General features: G+C 44.4%; 1 long non-coding RNA gene across 1 annotated transcript; it reads right to left on the minus strand.

The window, feature by feature from the left end:
* Positions 1 to 7,655: 7,655 nt before the first annotated feature.
* Positions 7,656 to 21,731, minus strand: LOC147023036 (uncharacterized). The gene is made up of 3 exons (XR_015059995.1): positions 21,433 to 21,731; positions 21,192 to 21,223; positions 7,656 to 8,114 (listed from the first exon to the last, which is right to left on the minus strand). It is a non-coding gene; the product is annotated as an uncharacterized LOC147023036 (long non-coding RNA).
* Between the last annotated feature and the right edge of the window lie 251 nt (positions 21,732 to 21,982).

Here is a 21,982-nt window from a genome sequence, read left to right on the forward strand (position 1 = left end):
AAGCAAACTGACATGAGACTGGTATGTGGCTGGTATGAAGCTGGTATGAGGCTGCAACAAAGGGGCAGTCCATAAGTGTGGTCACATGCTGCTGCAGTTCAAACAAAAGAAAAGAAAAGAAAACCACCATGATAATTGGAACGGTGTCACCTGGTAAGAGGCTGCAGCGAGTGGCAGTCAACAGAACAGGTGGGGTGGAACACAGGCCACGGGGCAAACGGTGAAGTGAGGTGAGTGATGCATTGGATGCAGAACAGGTGATCCAGCAAGGTGAGTGCATTTTCAAAAAGCTGTGGACTGATTCGTACTTAGCGCGGTGGACATGTTTGTTGTGTGACAAGGCCGAATTGATTCGATTTTGGTGAACATATGATCCAGCCTATCAGTAGGATACAAAACGTGAAATGTTTAGTCTCGTGGAGGTACGCAGTCTACTCAGTACCGTTCTAGTTTTACAGGTCTCATAATTTTTTTTTATGTGAAAAGGTCAAACGTTGCAATGAAACTATAATTTACACTCAAATGGGTTGCGAAGGTGACTTTTCCTCAACTGCACAGATGCATTTGCAATTGGTGGTGTATTTCGTCACCAGAGCGATGCAAAAGTGCAGGGAATAATAAAACGATGGTTTATTTTGATGTTTTGGATAATTATTTTGGCAATCTCATCTGTTCCATGTACGGAACTTCCATCTTCCAACTGTCTCATCTTCCAATGTACGGCCTTGTGTCTGCATTCATTTTCCAGGGACAAAGCAAATTTTCTTTACACCCTGGTTTTCCAGCTAAACAGATCCTGAATGCAGTGTAAATATGCATTGGCGAAAACATGTTCTGAATGTTTGTTATAAACAGGGTGCCTGGTGACGCTCGTATGAGAGATCTGTGGAAGGGAGAGGGATGGGGTAGGGTACACAGGGTAAACAAGGTGGACACTACAGGGACTTTGAGGAAGCAAAGCAGGGAATTTGAAGGAGGTGAGTTTGAGGTGCATTAGCGGGGATAGAAAAGATCGAGGATTTGGATTGGGGGGGGGGGGTGGTAAGAGGTGGTGGTGAACAGCTGTTTTGAAGACCTGGAGGGAACATTGGGATTGAAGAGAGTGTGGGAGTTTGTTCCAAAGGTGGGAAACAACAGGAATGAAAGAGTGAAGGTGAGCAGTAGTTCTTGATTTTGGTAGTTTTACCAGAAGGGGGCTGCTGGCGGAACTTGAGCACCCTGCGGTAATATGAGGGGGGGGAAGAGCCCCCCATATTGCAGAGAGAGCAAAGGGGGGTAGGAGTGAGACCAGAGGAGACGGTAGAAGACAGAAAGACCACCGACCTGCCTGCGGTGAGAGAGTGAGAGACCCAAAGACTCAGCCTCACCAGGGGAGATGCCAATGGTCCTAAATGCCTTGGTTTCCACAGCGTGAAACCGAAAGTTTGGAGGGGATTTGAATATTTGAAGAAAGGGTGATTCATTTCCATGGGTCCCAGATAGTCCCGTTGGGTCTTTTGTGTCTCGGTCATTTGGATCCCCTGGGTCTTTTGAGACCTCGAGGTCTTTTGCGTCCTCTGGGTCTTCAGGGTCTTTTTGGTACTTGGGGTCTTTTGGGTGTTTTGGTTTCCCGGGGTCTTTAGGGTCTTTTGTATTTTTGGGGTATTTTTTTCCTATTTTCAAAGAGGACAAATTGTTGGCCATTCAGAAGGTGGAGTCAGCCAGCATCAGATAGCTCAGAACCTTGGCATTCTGCTGTATACGGTCAATCGGGTGATTGTGCAATTCACCAGCAAAGGCAATGAATCCACAGCTTCCCATTCTGGTCGACCTGGGCCCTCAGAAAGGTGTCTTCGAGCTGTCAAGCGGTCCATTGAGAAAACTCCCCGTTGCAAGGCAGCAGACGTTGCAGAGGAGGTCCAAGTTAGCTCAAGAACTGCCGTGTGGTACTTTCATCAACCGGGCTAATATGGGAGAGCAGCTTGGATAAAACCTCTTCTTAGACCAGCCAACATTCAAAGGAGAAAGAAGTGGGCTGACAAGATGACCAACAGACCCTTGAAGTTTTGGCAAACTGTGATTTTTTTTCAGATGAGTCCCAATTTGCTCAATTTTCTGAAAGTAGACATGTATGGGTCTGGAGACTTCCCAATCAAGAGTTTTCTTTGAACCGATTGCAGCCTACTTTCAAACAAGGTGGTTTTTCAGTGATGGTGTGGGGAGCAGTCTGGAGCACTGGTCGGTCAGAGCTTGTGGAGTGTGTTGGCAACATCAACTCTACGATACACATTTCTATCATTGAGGATGGACGTCTCCCTGTCTTCTCCACTGGTCAGATTGTTAAAAACAACACTTTGTTCATGAAAGAAGGAGCTCCATACCACACTGCAAAAAAGACCAAAGAATGGCGGGACAGAAATGGGATCAAGCGACTTCCACGGTCAAGTCAGTCTCCTGACATGAATCACATTGAACACCTCTGGTCCATATTGGATCGAGCTGTGCGGAAAAAGTTCAGGAAACCAACATCAGGGGCAGAATTGCTAACCCCTTTGCGTGAAGCCTGGGCAGAAATCCCACAAGAGAAAATTTCAGAACTCGTTAGTTCTATGTCTGAAAGAGTAAAAGCAATGAAATCAGCAAGTGGCAAGTCTACAAAATACTAGTGTATGTATTAAAATGGATCAAATATACTTCAAATGTTCAATAAATAAATTATTTTAAAAATCATGGTGTCTATTTACTTCTGCCATGTCTCTCATATATTATCAATATAAACAATGGAGCAAGTGTATGTGATTGATAGATATAGTAAACCTGCCGTCATTGGTTTTTGCCGTCAAACCATGTTTGGTGATGTACCTCGGGCTGCATTGCTCGTACTCGGTGGCCTCGGGTTCACTTTTTAACCCCCCCTAACTTTTTCTCATTCGCTCGTGATAGTGATCCATCGTCATCTATACCAAGTACAATATAGCAGAGTTTTGTGGACCGTTGATGCTTCGTCTAGGAGGAGATAACAAACACTTAGCTTCATTATCATGCCGATAATGCTTGCAGACTGCAGGAATAAGCTGGGGCGCATCCTCCGTGCAGACATAATAAATACAAGCTTTGTATATTTGATGAAGTGTGTTGTGAAAGAACATAATCTATTTGATGCGGTGGATTGTGCTTGCATTCACAATAGTTGACAAGTCAAAATATTTTGATGTAAGTACCTCAAAAATTATAACATAAAACTATTCTTTACGTTCTAATTGGTTGTTAGGCAATGATAAAAGGCAAGAGTTCATGACTCTAAATTAAAAAAAACCAAATCTTACCGGGTGGATCTGGTACTTATACACCGAAGTGGAAAACAAACAATAATTGTCAGATATTGTAGCTGCTCCTGCATTGGACATCATTAACAACAGAGGCAATTTGAGTTATTGTGTTGAGCTGGCATCTTTCCCTTTTCATACGTTGATTGTTGAATTTAAATCACTAACAATTAACGTCATGGACTTCTTTTTTATTCCGGAACCAGCACGGGGTTACAGGGTAGCATCATTGGCTGAGGGTGCAGCTGTGCCGCTGATGCCCTCTGCTGGCTATGGCAGGAATGAGTAATTTGGCCATGATGCCGGCGACAGCTCGCTGACACTTCTCGAAGGACACAGTGGGATCTTTCACGTCTACCAACGAATGGCGGCAAACGGGACATCCGTTTATCCTCCATCCAAGGGACGGCATGCACATTTATGAATCACCCTGCCTGTGAAACACTGGATGACAGTTTATAGTTGAGCCGGGATTCAAACCCAGGCTCGACAGCCGAGAGGTGAGTGTGCGTACCTCTCAGTCATCCTATCAGCCAATGTAAAAGGTTGCAAGAGAGATAGCGAGCGATTTTATGTCTGATCTGGGTTCAATTCCCAACCCGACGATAAACACAGTACAGTGTAACAGTCATATTGCATGTTTTTAATTGATGATTAATAAGGCATACCTCACTGGGTAGACAAAATGCTACTGGGAAGCATAAATGTTGTTTCCAAAAAACCTAAATTCCGTCTCTCCGAGCTTCTTCCCCTGACTCTTCCATGTAAGCCTCGTCCTACTCAGAGTCCCTGGGTGATGTATTTCACCACCGGAGTGGTGCAAAAATGCAGGGAATAATAAAATGATTGTTTATTTTGATGTTTTTGATAATCAATTTTGGCAACCCCTTCCACATATCAATGATTTTGGAACATAGGAACTTGCGTCTGTGTTCATATTGCCAGGACAAAGCGATCTTTTTTGCTCTACATTTTCTAGCAGTGTCAATCATTAATACAGGGAGAATATGCATTGGTTAAAACATGAAATATGTTCAGAATGTTTGTTATAACCAGCTGGGTACATGATACAGAGGTTAGTCTGTATATGTAACCATGCAATACTGTACTTCAAATATGCACAGTAAAACCTGCTGATGTACACCACCTCTAAATGATAAATGGTTACGTAAATGTTTCCTACCACTGCAAATAATCCGTAAACGATAAAACCCATAGACACCTATCTAATCATACTGCCATAAAACGGAGAAACACCAGCTCCCTTGGGGAGCAATCGTTCCAGGGCAAGATCACGTGGCATGCCACTGTGGTCGGTCGTGTGACCCTCCATGAGCAGGAGTGAAGCTGCATCAGATGACTTTTATTTCCAGGTATTTTCATGTAGACATTTATGGACAGTTTTGTGTTTTTTTTTTCCTGGAATAATGGCCTCGAGTTACATCTGTATGCAAACTTTCAGCTTTCTAGCCCCCCCACCCCCCCAATGGAGTACCAAATATAAACATTTATGTGAGTGAGTGAGAGTGGTAAGAAAGAGCTTCATATGTATGATAATGAAGATGACACACATCGACACAACAGGGTGCTTGAAGTCCATTGGTGTATCGGTGAATGTACAATGACATAGCAATAAAGTACCTATTCACATCTCGGAGAAGGAAATGCCAATTTTTTTTTTAAACACCTAAGTATATTGAAACATAATTAAACTAGAAGGGCACGAGATAGAGCACATACCTCCACCACGTAATGCCTGATCCACGAGAACATATCGGGCCCAATACATTTTTGAAATATCATGCTATACAGTACAATATCATTTTGGCCCCAACTCTCAATGGTGAAGAATCACTTTAAAAATTAAATAATTCTCGTATCCAGATCAGGATTTGAATCTTCACCAAAATCGAATCAATTTGTCGTGGTCACACACCGAACTTGTCCACCCAGTTTCATCCGAATCCGTCCACAACGTTTTTGAGATATCGTACTATGAATTAGTTTAGCCCTATATCTCAATGGTGAAGAATTCGTTCAAAATAATTCTAGTAGTTAGATCCGGATCTTCAACAAAATCTCATCAGTTCGTCCTTGTCACACACCCAACCTGCCCACCAAATTTCATCTGGATCTGTCCACAACTTTTTGAGATATCCTGCACACAGACAGACAAACAGACAAACAAGAAGAAGACGTCATGCAGAGCACAATACTTGCAAAATCCATAAAACAAATTTGACCTCAAAAATCATTGCTGGTTTAATTCAATATGCAAATCCTCTTCAAATTTAAAGTGAATCGGATGAAAATTGACAATTTTAGAAACCTGGCCTATGTTGACCTTTTGGCCGACGTTGACCTCCAAAATAATTGGTGGTTGAATTCAGTGACCTGAAATATATATCCTCTTCAAATTTCAAGTCAATTGGATGAAAATTGAGGATTTTAGAAATATCACCAAAGTTGTTGACCTTATGATTTTTTGACCTCAAAAACAATAGGCTTCTTCCTTATGACAAACTCAACCATGTGGTGAAGTTTCGTGAAGATCGGTTTGAAATTGTGATCTGTAGGCGACAGACAGACAAACAGACAGAACAAGCCGGTAGGCGGACATGGGTAGTCGACTACCCAATAGAACCTGACGTGATGGGTCCGTTCGATGGGGAATGACCTGAGGATTAAGCACCAGAAAATTCATGATTCGAGCTTCAAGGGTTAATGCTGCAATTTGTTTTTTCGTTAAAATACCCCCACATTTAGAGGTTTTTCGGCCATTGCTAGGCAACGGAGGGGTCCATAGCAACGGTTCTTTCTCACACAAAACTAGGACATACCATGAACCTACCATTCCAATTTCATGTATATCTGATTCATAGTCTCTGAGATATAATGAACTTCGTTTTTTTATCGTTTTCGACCAGGGTTCATTCAAAGTCTATCTTCTCTGACAGTTTTCATAGGATCTGGCTGGAAATTTTTGACAATATGGCTGAATGTACTGCCCACAGTGGCTCGTGGCCCGATTTTTGATTTTCGAAAAAATAAATTTATGATTTTTCAAAAATTTCAAAGTCCCGTTGCTAGGCAACGCATGGGTCCATAGCAACGGTTCTCATTTGCACACAACTAGGTCATGGTATGAACCTACCAACAAGTTTCATCGAAATCGCCATTGTATTAACTGAAATCGCCATTTTAAATACTGATAATAATGGTAGAAAAAAAAATCACAAAAATATTTTTTTTGAGATTTTTTTTTTCGACAAGATCGACTACCCAATAACAAAATCGACTAACCAGTGTACTTGAAAAATCTTCGATTTTGCAAGTAACAAGCAAACAGAAAGAGAGGGGTGAAAGCATCATCTCCTTCACCCTTGGTGGCAGAGGTAACAACTTTCTTATTAATCCTATATACATATAGTTTAAAACAAAAAGTTGGAGTTTCTTGTGCTGTTGTGCGTATCGCGTTTCCAGTATTTATGGAACTCCGCATGTAAAATATTATTCAAAGTCAAACAAAATTCTGGGTATGACACCATATCGCTTCCACGCCGTGTGAACAAGCTTTCGCAGACACCTTGTTTCCAGAAGTTTTCTCAGATGCCTTGTAGACAAGCTTTCTAAGATGCAGTACCAGGATAGGTCAACTCTAGTCATACAAGCTGACAAACGTCAAAAACAAGATCCGTTTGAACAAGTCATTCGTCTTCCTCGGGTCGCTGTGGAAGGTAAATATTCTTGCTGAGATTTTAACTACCCAAGGGAAGCACTGCATGCTTGGCTAAAGAGCTGCCTTGGCCACCGTGCATGAAGTTGAGGTGTTCGTTCAACAATTAAGAACCTCTTCCGAGATGTTTTACCGATTCAAAAGTTGATTAGCCCACAAAGGAGAAACCATCACGCGATCAAATGTAACGGTATGTAGAACAATTCGGATTAGTCGATGAGTGTGAGACATCATTTCTCATCTTGGTGATGGCAGCACCTGGGGGTGGCGAAAGAAATATTTCCTTTAAGGAAATGCATTTCAAGTTTTCTTATAACTGCCTGCATACTGCAGATGGATCATACAAGTTGGGAGGCGTTTCCACCATGATGATACGTATACTGATCGATTCAGCCATTGTCTCCAAGAACAGGTGGAAGACAAATTTTCCAGAAGAAGATATTTCTAAATATAGAGTAAAAGGTAAAATAGAGAGTCTGTGAGAAGTTATGTACGGACATGTGCGAAACAACATTAGGAAACCACATTCATGATGTCAGGATGAAAATAGGGTGAAATGATTATAACAAATGGAAGGCTCTTCGATACGACATAACGGAACATTGTACGCAACATTTTCACCTTTATTTTGAATTACGGTATCATGTAATAGTTTCAGCGTACAAGAATAAATTAAGAACCTGTTAGAAATCACCGTTATATCAAAATTTGTGAGCCACATTGTGCTTGAGTGATCGAAGTGTTTCTGTGTATATTTTTTGTTATTTCAATACAATTATATTGTACTTGTGCATGTTTTGCATCGGCTCAGAAAAAAAGGAAACGAGCGGACTGGACCTGTGTGGGTTGTCCTAGATGTTTTCATCAGACCTTCTCATTACCATGGAAATGTGAGGGAAATTGTAGTGGGAGTGCTGGGAGGAAGCCCGCGGAAGCCCATGGGAGCCAAGCCTTTCGCTCGGCATCCCGGCAGCTGATGCATGTGGGTGAGGATGTGTCGGGCAGGTCTTGCAATGTCATTGTCCCATCACGGCCCCAGGAAGAGAACAACTGCGAGGGTTAACTGAGTGAGCCTCGAGAGGGGTAGGAAGAAGGGGGAAGAAAGAAGAAATGTGCGGTTAGAAAGACAGAAAGAGACAAACCCACAGAGTACAATGTAGGTGACCCATGGGTTGCCAGACAATGCGTGTGCGCCACTTCTCTGCTTGCACAATTTCTCCAGAAAGGGCAACAAGTGTTCTCTCCATTGCACTAGCTGCGATTTTCTTGGACGAAACAAATGGAACCAAATGAGCAAATATAAACGCGCAAAAGGACCAACGAGTCAGGTGTATTCTTGCCATTTGGCTGTCGTACCTCTACGAACGGGAGTTGGACGCTCGGCACGACAGACCGTCAGCATGAAAAATGGCAGAGAAATAAATAGGTCCAGAGGGAGAAAGCAGAAGGCTTTCTTTTGTTGGACAGAAAATGCGAAAGTAAACGCGTTTTTGGGCGCCAGTCCGTTTGGGGCAGCTGCGTGTTCGCGCTATCAGGAGCGCGCACGGAGCGCGCACGGAGCGCGCCGTGAAAGGCTCCTCCGTATCTGCTCGGCGCACGCCCGCCCGGCCTTGGCCGCTCGCGCTGGGCACTATTAACAGTGCCGTGTCGCATATTTCCATGAAAAAGGCGAAGCGAGCGCCGGAGACGAATAATTATCTAGGGGAACACAGGCCGCAGCGCTTGCTCGTTTCAGGGCAGGAGTGGAGTTGCGGAGGGTGCAGGAGGAGGATGGTGGGGAGTCTGCGTTGTAGGCCACATGACGCATGTCTTTTCTCTGCGAGCCAGGGTCTTTCATTTTCGGCCTGTGCAATCGATCAAAAGATCGCAACACGTTGGAGGCTATATTGTTTTCTCGTCTGACACCACTTGGTGGGACTTTTTGCGAAGGGATGCGGCAAAATTGGTTGCAAACCACATCGGAACGTCAGGCCATGCATGTGCCATTCTGCATTGCAGAATTATGGACACATTGCCTGTAAAGGTGTACACAATAGCGTGGGATGTATCAGCCTTAGTTCCGACGAAAACGATTTATCAAGAATGAAGTCATTATACCCAGCAACATTATACCGTATAGCGTGATACAATGATCAGGTTCTCATTCTTCTGCACGATTTCATGGAATACAGTAGAATCCGATGTAAAATCATCTCCATCACCGAAGGTGGCCAGGTTATGGATTCTCCACCGTTTGTTTGTTTGTCTGTGAGCACGATATCTCAAAAAGTTATGGACGGACATGGACAAAACTTGATGGACAGGTTAGGTGTCTGTGACGAGGATGAATTGATTCTATTTTGGTGAAGATTCGGATCCAGATACGAGAATTTTTTTAACCTTTAAAGTGATTTTTCACCATTGAGAGTTTGGGCCAAAAACAACATACAACATGATATTTCAAAAGGTTGTCGATGGATTCGGACAAAACTAAGTGGATGAATTGGGTAGATGATAAGAACAAGCCGATTAGATTTTTAGTCAGGTCCGATGCAGATCCGGCATATTCGTGGGATACAAAAAGTAAACTGTTCAGCCTGGTGGAGGTATGCGCTCTACTGAGTGCTGTTTTAGTAATACCAATGAAACCCTTTTGCCAATGAGATGGTTTTAAATATACGCATAACAATTGGGCATGATGTTCGTAGGCCACGGTGTTTGAAGGTCAATATTGACTGCTTTTGACGTTTGTCCGTGGTACATGCTTGAGAGCCTCATTGCTCTGCATTGCTGTCTGCGCTATCGCTGATGATTCACCAATAAGTGATGAAACCAGTCCGGTAGCTGAGGGGGCGAATAGCGTTTGGATTCTCATGTGTGTACTATGTGTGAACATCTTTTTAGCTGTGGAGGAACTCCTGGGAGGGGTTTGAAACAGCAAAGCACTTACCTTGTGTCGGCCTTCTTGGGTTGCTTTATGCAGCTTCTTCAGGTCGAGGAGAGTGTGAGGTGTCAATTGTTTATATAATCCGAGCCACCTGGGTTTACTTGATTAGGTGAGAGCTGATTGCCTATTCCCTCCATTTTACAGGTGAGATATGTGGGTGGGTCTTTCATTAATATATATACATACATAGTTGCAGACCCGCGGCTTGAGGCTTGCCATGAGGGGGAGCACTTGCGTCCATGAACGCCAATTGGCATTGCCAATCCTGGCAGGGTTACACTACTCCATGTGATACCTTACCTGTGGACGGCGTTACCAAGTGGGGGGGGGGGGAGGATCACGTGCCCTTGATCGATGCGTACTTACGTGGAACTTACCATATCAGGTGCAGCTGAGCAGAGCTGCCAAGTAGACACCGGCTGATAATAGCCAATTAATGGGGTATAATTTCCCAGCTAACCTAATGTGTGGACTACGCTGGACCAAAGGAGGAAAAGACAGAACGAACTGGGTACATTTACAATGAGGGCAAATTATTTCTAAAGCAAGGGCATGGAAAAGTATGTGGTCCAATAATAAAAGGTTTTATTCAGCAATATGTACTGAAATGGAACATCAAGGAACCCGAAGAAGTAAAGAGCAATAATGGCGTCATCAGGAGGAACCTGGATACGATTCGCGTTTCAACTGCTACTCCTCGATCCTCAAACCCATCCCGGCACAGCCAAGTGAGCCTGAGAAAAATTTCTGCAATAATTCACTTCTCCTTCGAGAGATAGATAACGAAAGAGAGGAATAGAGAGTAAAAGAGATGAAAGAGAAGAAAAAGCAAGAATTCGATTGAATAGAGAGATTTATGAAAAAAGAAATTGAAAAATGTGTGCAAGGAACAAAGAACAAAGATATCAGGAAGAACCCGGAGATATAGATTTCAGCAGTTACTCCCCAGGCTCAAACACAGCAACATGTACAAGCTACAGAAAGCAAGGATTCATGAGGTGTGGAAAAATAAATGCAGTTATTTACAACAGAGAAAACACAGGGCATAACTAAACCGATATAAAACTTCCATGATCTTCACTTATGCAAACAACACAGACACCATCAGACCCACACCCGAGGAAATTAGGGCAAGAAAGATGAGAGGCAGTTGAGGTGTTTTTGACCTCTTTCAATACCTGGCATGGCGGACGGACCTACGCTTCCCAGTCGCTTAGGAAGGGGGAGTGAAAAAAAACTGGGGGTGTCTGTGGTGTGTGAGTGGGAGGTGCAAGTGAGGGGCAAATGAGGTGTAAATGTGATGCAGAAGTGGAAGAGTGAAGTAGTACATGTCTGCAATTGCTCTTTTAGTAATTTTCATCTACAGACAGAACATGTGAGAGGACAGCATAATGTGACGTGTGAGAAAATATGTAAATGTGAATGGTAATGAGGCTTGGCTGTGGAACGCAGCAGAAGCTGAGCGCCGATGACCCAGTGATGACCCGTCAATGACTCGGTGACTGCTCGCTCGGCTCGGTCATGTGACTCCTCACTCGGCTCGGGCTGAGTGACTGGCAATGGCTTTTATTTTTTGTATACCTTGTCGAGGCTCGTATGAGAGCTAACACACAGCGCACATCAAGGGGGGTATGAGATAAGAAGGGTGGGAGAGGAAAGGACAAAACATTCGGGAACAGCAACATTAGGAGATCGATGGAAGGGAGAGGGATGGGGCAGGGAACATGGGGTATACAAGATGGATATACAGGGACTTTCAGGAAGGAAAGCAGGGAATTTGAAGGAGGTGGGTTTGGGATGGATTAATGGGGGTAGAAAGGATCGAGGATTTGGATAGGGGACGATAAGAGGTGGTGGTGAGCAGCTGTTTTGAAGGCCTGGAGGGAAGAATGGGATTGAACAGAGTGAGGGAGTTTATTCCAAAGAGGGGGAAAAAAGAGGAATGAAAGAGTGAAGGTGAGCAGTGATTCCTGATTTTGGTAGTTTTACCAGAAGGGGTTTGTTGGCAGACCTTGAGCACCCTGCGGAAATATGGTGAGGACAAATCGCAGACAGAGCAGGGGGGGGGCAAGACCAGAGAGGAGATGGTAGAAGACAGAAAGACCACTGACCAGCCTACGGTGAGAGAGTGAGAGGCCCAAAGACTCAGCCTCAACACGGGAGATGCCAATGATCCGAAATGCCTTGGTTTCCAGAGCGTGAAGCCGAGAAAGGTGAGAGGAAGGAGCACCAGCCCAGAGGGGAGAGCAGTACCCCATCAGGCTGCGGACAACAGCTTTGTATGTGGTTAGGAACTCAGGACGGCCGAGGAAGGACTTTGCACGACGGAGGATTCCCCTGCTCACTTTCACTCTCTCATTCCTCTTTTTTCTCGCCTTTGGAATAAACTCCATCACTCTATTCATTCCCATTCTTCCCTCCAGGCATTCAAAACAGCTGTTCACCACCACCTCTTATCATCCCCCCATCCAAATCCTCGATCTTTTCTACCCCCGATAATCCACCCAAGCCCACATCCTTCAAATTCCCTGCTTTCCTTCCTCAAAGTTCCTGTAATGTCCATCTTCTATTCTCCATGTTCCCCATCCCATCCCTCTCGGTTCCACAGATCTCCTAATGTCTATGTTCCCCACTGTTTTGTCCTTCCGACTCTCGCCCCTCTTGTCTCATGTCCCCCCATGATGTGTGTTGTGCGTTAGCTCTCACACGAGCCTCGACAAGGTATACAAAAAAAAGAAAAAAAGTACTTGCTTTCAAAAAAAAACAAAAAAAAACGAGGGGCCGTGAGGAGGAGTGATGTAAGGGATACATCGGCCATTTTGGAGTTAATGCCATAGAGCACTATTTTAACCCTTGCCCTGTCATCCGAGCCTATCATCATCATTTCATTAAAAAAAATGTCGCTTACATCACTCCTCCTCGCCAGGCCTCATATGTATAAAGGTAAATGACTAAAAATAGACCGTATACCTGGTGCCTCGTTACCTCTGAGGGCAGAAGATAGTTACTCTTCTGAACCGTCAGGACTTTAACAAAGAATTATATTCCCTGTGCAAAAAAAAAATATATATATATATATATATATATATATATATATATATATATATATATATATATATATATATATATATATATATATATATGTGTGTGTATATTGAAAAATAATATTTTAGCCAAGTCTTTAAGATCTCGACCCTCGAACTTCCTGAACGACCCAGTCATTGTACAGATTGATTGAAAACATCACAAAGATAGCGGAATGAAGCTCACCTTGGGTTATGAAACGTTACGCTTTGTGCCGAGCAGCTCTCAACACACTAATTACCGCTTTTATGCCCTTTGCTCGCTCATTTCAAACACTCAGCGCCGTTGCGTCACTCGTCGAGTTCAAAGCTTCGCTGTTGTAATAATTTTCAGTCCGCTCTGAACTTGGTGTCGAATTATGAGAACGCGAGTGTTCACACTCTGCACCTGCGTAATTGACCCGAGTGTTGGAGGTGCAAACGATCACGTTAAATACACACATTGGACCTTGTGAGTGAACGCTGCAGTTACCCTTCCATTGGAAAGTCAAACTTGTTAGAACAATCAACTGATTTTAGCCGACAAGTCGTGAATAAGGTTGGAATCCCGAAGCCAGAAAGGTACGTCGCAATGTGAGGATATCATATTGATGGCTGCACAACTTAAAAAGGTGACAATTAATTGGGAGGAGGGAGAGGAGAGGTGGAAGGGGAAAAGACAGGAGGATAGGGGGGAGGAAGGAAGGGAGGGGAGGCAATGAGAGGTGAGGATAGGAGAAGAGAGGGAGGAGAGGAAGGGATAGGAGAAGGAAGGAAGGTGAGAAGAGAAGAGGGAATGGGAGAGCAGAGTGAAGGGGAGAGGGGAGAGATCAATATGGCTGTGATTGCTGTGCATTTTGTCCTGAAAGAACCTTCGATATTAAAGGGAAAGGAAGAACACGTCAACCCAGCGAAAGAATAGTTGATCACACACCAAGACTTTTACAACTTGTTTATAAATGGTTATTGGAAATTTATTGTTTTTTCAAAGCAAATCCATTTGCGTCTCCTTTCTCCACAAATCCTGGGATGCATTTTTTTTTTTTTGAATCTGCAATATCAACATGCAGATACAGTTTCTTGACAAGTTGAGGTACATTCAAAGTACACCGCCCCCATGCCAAATAAATAAACTAGAAGGGTACTCGGTGGAGCGTATGTCTCTGCCACGTCATGCCTGATCCACAAGAACATATCGGACCCATTACATTTTTGAAACATCATGTTATGCAGTACTGTATCGTTTTTGGCCCTATCTCTCAATGGTGAAGAATCACATTGGAAATTAAATAATTATTGTATCAGGATCTGGATCCAGTTCCGGATCTTCACCAGAATCAAATCAATTCGTCGTGGTCACACACCCAACCTGTCCACCAAATTTCATTCGGATCCGTCCACAACTTATTGAGACAGACAAACACAGACAGACAGACAAACAAACAGACAGATTGAAAGGGGTGAAAACATAACCTCCTTGACATCATACATTTCCTGCATATGGAATTGGAAAGGATCTGTACAATATTTGATGTCCAAAGAGAAAGATTATTTGTTTGTCTTTTATTTAAATGTCTTTCAGTGGAAGAAAGGGCAGAATAGACATTACCAAATGTCAATTCATTGGGAAAAAAAAAAACAGAAAAATAAAATGACGGGGGGAAAAATGGCAACTCATATCCACATTAACGAATTTTCCAGATTTACAAAGAAAAATCGAAGACAAGCAAAATGATGAAGATTTATTTTGAAATTCAAATCGTGTTGGAAAAAGATTGCGTTAAATGCATGGCACGGAGTGCGTGTGGGATGATTGGCATGGCCAATGTCTATCTATTCAGACATTTAAACCAATCGTTTGACAAAAGTCCCCTTGTTGTTGACACACATTGTGAGAGGCACAACAGGCACCAACCACCAATCTTGTGTGTTTATGTGACAAATGGCAATCGCATTCCTTCAACGATAGAGAGTTGATGTGGACTAGTTAATACGATACGGACTCAGTTGTACGATACCGACATGTTAGTATGATATGGACTAGTAAATATGATAGACGAATATGTACGATATGGAATAGCTAGTACTGTATACCAGACTCAGTGGCATAATGGTTAGTATCTACACGAAACCTGGGAGGTTGGTAGTTCGAACCCTGGTTGAGTCATACCAAAAACTTTAAAAATGGAACATGCTGCTCAGGATTAGAAAAGATAGAGCATTGACAAACAACTAGAAGTTGGCAACCATTTCATGGGCTGAATGGCCTCCTCCGAGATTGAAGTTGTTTATAAGAGAAGTCCTCTATCTAATATATAAAGTTCTTTCTAACCACTGACTCACTGATTTAACCTGTTATCAAGATCCACATTGATGGAATACCTGAATATAAAGATGGCTTTGCCCCTAAAATCTGAAAACAAACACAAGGCCCTATGTTCAAATATCATCTAAATACAGTACATATGAGATTGCCAAAATTAATTATCCAAAAACAATCATTTTAACATTCCTTGCATTTTTGCATCACCCTGGTGGTAAAATACACTGCTCAGAGACGCTGTTATCTTTTCTTCAACCTTTCCTTTACCTAATCTGATGAAAAATCTCTCTCAAAAAAAATTAAATAATAATAGTAATGATAATAATAGCAATAAAAACGATCTCTTATAATGCTTCATCTTTCTCTTTCACACATGTGGTTCTCATAACTGTATCATAATTCACTCCTGTTTTTCTACTTCAAAAGATTGCTCTCAATTCGACCTTTCCTTCATACCTTGTCTAAAATATCCCACTGTTACAGCATTTCTTCTCTCTATTCTCTTAATTCGCCTTCATTGCATCCCTCAAGAAATGCCTTTAATCGCATTTCTGACCTAAAAAAAATTTAAAACCCCAGTTTGCTATACATGTTCAACCTCCTTCAATCGTCATTTTTTTTTTCCAACTTCAGTGCCAATTCACCCCTCTCACCCCTCCCTCTCAAAGTAACCGTCACACTCTTTCCCCTCCAAGCTTCCCTCTCACCTTTCTCAAAAACTCCTCCCTCACCTTTCTCTCTCAACTCTCCCCACTCACCCTTCTCCCAACATTCACCGCCTCACTCACCCAACTCAAAGTTCCCCCCCCCCTCACATCCACAAAGCTGCCTCCTTCCCCTGCCCTCTCACCTCCATCTCATCACTCCACCTCCTCAAATCCTCAACTGCCTTCTGCCCCCTCTCTGATTACTCCCCACTGCACCTCAATCCAGCACCACAGAGCCTTTTCTCCTCCTCATCTGCCCCCCCCCCGAGCTCTTCTGCAATCCCCCATACCGTTTCAACAACTCTCCTTACCTCAGCCCCTCCTCCCTTGTCCTACCCTCCCCTTCCCCTCCCATTCCCTGCACCAAAAGCCTCCTCCCCTACCTCTTCATGAACAGTGTGGACCTCAAATATCCAGGGCCTTCGCTCAAACCTTACAGATCTTTCCATACAGGTTGCCACTGACAAACCAAACATAATCTGTCCAACAGAAACTTTCCTCCCTCAAGAAGTCTCTGATTTCCGAGTTACTCCCTCCTCCGGTATGACAGATCTGAGCCTCGTCCTGGTGGAGGAGTTGCTCTCTTCATCAAAGACTATTCCTCACGCTCCATGCACTGCCCTCACTCCCCCACACCCCCAGGAATACCTCCAGCCACGGCTTCCCCTCCACTCCCACCTCATGTTTATATGTGTACTGTACCGTCCACCAAACAGTGATGACTCCATTTACACCTCACTTTTCAAAAACATGGACCAACTTCTATACACTAATCCCAACTCTTTCTTTCTCAAATGGAGTGACTTCAATTGTAATCATGCCAGTTGGCTCGGTGTGAGTACCTCTCTCACCTGTGATGGCACCTCAGCAAAAGACTTCTGCGACTCAATCGGTCAAATTCCTGACGCAGATCTCAACCAATGGCACTCCATCTCTTCTGGATCTGATTTTGACAAATTTCCCTGAAAACATCTGCTGTTCTTCCTCCGATCCAATCAGTTCTTCTGACCACGTGCTTGTCAAAGTGGACATCTCTCTGGCGGTTATCAGAGAACCACCTCAGCACCGTCAAGTCTGGCATTTCACTCAGGCTGACTGGCAGGGTCTTCAAGCAGCCATCAAACTTCTAGACTGGTCTCCTATCGCTACTTTCTCCAACATCAACTCATCCTGGGAATTCTTTCACAGAAACATGCTCTCCCTCATGCACAGATTTATTCCCTCTCGTCTTCAGTTGTCCTACCCTTCTTCCCGCTCATGTATCATTGAAGCTTGTGGTGAGGCAGTTGTCCTGAAACAACTTGCCTTTGCCTCATGGAAAGCAAACCCAACTGAGGATAATCTCAATTCCTTCCATAAGGCTCAGAACAAGTGTGTATCTACCCTCAGAAGAGCCAGAAAACAACATCTTTCTAATCTCAAGTCTGAACTCTCAATCTTCTCTCTCTCCTCCAAATCCTGGTGGCATCTAATCAAGTCTGTTTCTGGTGGATGTTCCCCCTCCATCCCCTCCCTTACCTAAAATTGCCGCACATAAAAAGGCTGAATGCCTAAACTCGGTGTTTGCATCGAAATCTTGTCCGAAACCCATCGCTTTCTGACCCATCTTACCTAGTCAGACCCAACTGTCCCTGGACTCTGTGTCCATTTCTCCTGACAAAGTGGAGAGCTTGCTGTCAAACCTCACCTCAGATTCTGCAACAGGTCCAGATGGCATCAGCCCACATGTCCTAAAAACCTGCTCCTCTGCTCTTGCTCACCTTCTCTCTGTTCTGGTCACCCTCTCATTTGCTCAGTCATCTTCCATCTGCTTGGAAATCAGCAAACATTTCCTCCCTGCATAAAAAGGTGCAAAAACAGATCCCTGAAACTACAGACCAATCAGCCTTCTCCCAATCATCAGCAAGGTTATGGAATCCATCATCACTTCATACATTAAATCCTCGCTCTTCTCCAATGGCTTGATTTCCGATCATCAATTTGGTTTCAGACCAGGTCACTTTACCCTGGATATGCTGCTTTTGCTCTCCCAACAATGGATGGAGGTCCTCAATGCCAGACATGAAATCAGAGCCATATCCCTAGACATATCGCATGCTTTTGACTCAGTCTGGTACCCTGCCCTACACACCAAATGCTCTTCCTATGGTATCCAAAGCCATTTCCACTTATGGCTCGCAGACTTCCTCTCCTGTCGCAGTCAACGTGTGGCCCGAAATGGAGTTCTTTCATCCCCCCTTCCTGTCCAGGCTGGAGTTTCTCAAGGCAGCGTTCTTGGCCCTGTTCTTTTTCTGGTTTTCATCAATGATCTCGCTGACTCTCTGGAAAATCCTCTTTGTTTGCTGATGACTCCACCCTCTGCCGTACCATCTGTCATCATTCAGACTGGCAAGAAGCAGCTTCTTCGCTCACTGCAGATCTGAGTAAAATCACAAACTGGGCCAACACGTGGAACATGTCTTTCAATCCTGACAAATCTCACACTCTCACTAAGTCTCTCCGAAAGGACTGTTTGGAACCCCCCCCCACCCCCCATCTACTTTCTCAACAATCCTCTGGAAGAAATCCCTTCATTTTAGCTTCTGGGTCTCACTATCTGCCATGATCTTTCCTGGGAAAGCCACATTTCCAAACTGGCCTCCAAAGCCAGTCGCCGACTGGGAATCCTCCATCATGCAAAGTCCTTCCTCGGCCCACCTGAGCTCCTGACCACATACAAAGCTTTTCTCCACAGCCCGATGGAGTACTGCTCTCCCCTCTGGGCTGGTGCTCCTGCCTCCAACCTTTTCGGGCTTCACGCTGTGGAAACAAAGGCATTTGGTATCATTGGCATCTCCGGTGATGAGGCTGAGTCCTTGGGTCTCTCACTCTCTCACCACAGGCAGGTCGGAGGTCTTTCTGTCTTCTACCATTTCCTCTGCGGTCTCGCCCCTCCTGCTGTGTCTGCGATTTGTCCCCACCATATTTCCGCAGAGCGCTGAAGGTCCCTCAACAGCCCCTTTTGGGTAAAACTACCAAAATCACAAATCACTGCTCACCTTCACTCTTTTATTCCTCTTTTTCCCACCTTTGGAATAAACTCCCTGACTCTGTTGAATATCATTCTTCCCTCCAGGCCTTCAAAACAGCTGTTCACCACCACCTATCATCCCTCATCCAAAACCTCGATCTTTTCTACCCCCGTTAATCCACCCAAACGCACCTCCTTCAATTTCCCTGCTTTCCTTCATGAAAGTCCCTGCAATGTCCATCTTGTACTCTGTGTTCCCCGCTCCATTCCTCTCCCTTCCACAGATCTCCTAATGTTTCTGTTCCCCATCGTTTTGTCCTCCCCCTCCCGCCCCTCTTGTCTCATGCCCCCCCTTGCTGAGTGTTGTGTGTTCGCTCTCATATGAGCCTCGACAAGGCTATGGGTGCAAATTAACATTTTTATCCACCGGCCAGCAGGGCCGGTGACTAGAAAAAGTTACCGGCTCAGCAGAATTTCTACCGGCCCGATAAAATAAAGACAAAAGTCACAAAATTGATATCAAACACTTTTAATATACTCACATGAGTGAGGTTGGTTGGATGAGTGAGTTTGATGAGTGAGGTTGGTTGGATGAGTGAGTTTGGTTGGATGAGTGAGGTTGGTTGGATGAGTGAGTTTGATGAGTGAGGTTGGTTGGATGAGTGAATTTGGTTGGATGAGTGAATTTGGTTGGATGAGTGAGTTTGATGAGTGAGGTTGGTTGGATGAGTGAGTTTGATGAGTGAGGTTGGTTGGATGAGTGAGTTTGATGAGTGAGTTTGATGAGTGAGTTTGATGAGTGAGTTTGATGAGTGAGGTTGGTTGAATGAGTGAGTTTGATGAGTGAGGTTGGTTGTATGAGTGAGTTTGATGAGTGAGGTTGGTTGGATGAGTGAGTTTGATTGGATGAGTGAATTTGATGAGTGAGGTTGGTTGGATGAGTGAGTTTGATGAGTGAGGTTGGTTGGATGAGTGAGTTTGATGAGTGAGGTTGGTTGGATGAGTGAGTTTAATGGAGGAGGTTGGTTGGATGAGTGAGTTGGATGGAGGAGGTATGCAGAATGAGTGAGTTTGATGGAGGAGGTTGGGTGGATGAGTGAGTTGGAAGGATGGATGAGTGAGTTTGATGAGTGGGGTGGGGTGGAGGGATGATGCACGGAGAAGGAGGTTGTGGGTGATGCGGGGGGGGACCTTTTGTGTGGGTGATGGGGGGAGGGCAGGGGGGTTGTGAGTAGTGCTGGGGGGGGCATTTTTGTGGGTGATGGACAATGGTGGGGGTACTACTCATCCACCCAACATCACATATAAACTCACTCATCTACCGGACCTCACCCAAACTCACTCATTCACCTAACCTCACCCATCAAACTCACTCATTCACCTAACCTCACCCATGAAACTCACTCATTCACCGAACCTCACCCATCAAACTCACTCATCCATCTAACCTCACCCATCAAACTCACTCATTCACCTAACCTCAGCAATCACTCACTCATTCACCTAACCTCACCCATCAAACTCACTCATTCACCTAACCTCACCCAAACTCACTCATTCACCTAACCTCACCCAAACTCACTCATTCACCTAACCTCACCCAAACTCACTCATTCACCTAACCTCACCCAAACTCACTCATTCACCTAACCTCACCCATCAAACTCACTCGTTCACCCAAATTCACTCATTCAACCAACCTGGCAGTGTTGGGCACAGATAACCAACAAGTTAACTTCGATAACGATAATCCGATAACGATAACTACTTTTTAACAAAAATTCAAAAAAACAAGGAAAAAGCTTCAAAACCCATAGAAAAGGCTTATTGATGCTAAACCCAAGAATAAAATAAGCATTTTGCGTCTTCTTAGAGTCTACGAGTCGTCACACACGCACACGCACACGCACACGCACACGCACACACACACACGCACACGCACACACACACACGCACACGCACACACGCACACGCGCACGCACACACGCACACGCACACGCACACGCACACGCACGCACACAGCACGTTTAACCGGACGGAGTCCAACATGCATTGGGAGGTTAACGGGATGGGTCAAGGACACAATGTGAATCGAACAAACAAATTAATGTCCATTTCTTACCGAAAGAGCAACGGGAACAGGTCCGGGGAACGCTGCGCACACAAACAGGAAGGCTCCGTTAATTCAAACATGAGAGGCCCGACCTCACAAACACACCGAGAACAGCTACAAACATGGCGCGACGGTATCTCCACGCCTCAACACTCATGTCCGATTGTCCGTCGCTCTGCCAAAGGTTAGACCGTCCATGTGTTTGAATTAACCGATCTGAACGTTTCCCAACCTTGACCGAGCCCAGTACCTGCAGAGCCTGGGAGCCGCATGGCTGAGGAAGTTGCCATTGCAAGGCTTCTTCTTCTACTTCTTCCTCCTCCTCTTCTTCTTCGTCTTCTTCTTCCATTTTTCTTCACGCAGCGGCCTGATTCAGCATTATCTATCTATAATTCCAGCAATCTCTGTGTGTTTGTCTGCGACCGCCGTTTCTCGACGACCGCCGGTCCGATCTGATTGAAACTTGCCAGGAATATTTCCGGGGACCCGCGGATGTGCCTTTTCGAGGTTTGATATCGATCGGACGAGCGGTTCCCAAGTTACAGCCATTTATCTGTCGACCAATGACAGGACACGGATCTATGACGTCACAATTTTTTTTGTTTGTTTTTTTTTTGCACGAATGACGGTCCGATCTGATTGAAACTTGCCAGGAATAATTCTGGGGACCCGCTGATGTGCCTTTTCAAGGTTTGATATTAATCGGAGAAGCGGTTCCCAAGTTACGGCCATTGATCTATCGACCAATGACAAGACACAGTGCTATGACATCACGAATGACGTCACAATTAAGGTTTATT

Source organism: Eptatretus burgeri, chromosome 7 (assembly GCF_056783735.1).
Source record: "Eptatretus burgeri isolate ZD-2024b chromosome 7, Ebu_testis_v1, whole genome shotgun sequence".
In the NCBI taxonomy this organism is placed as follows: domain Eukaryota; kingdom Metazoa; phylum Chordata; class Myxini; order Myxiniformes; family Myxinidae; genus Eptatretus; species Eptatretus burgeri.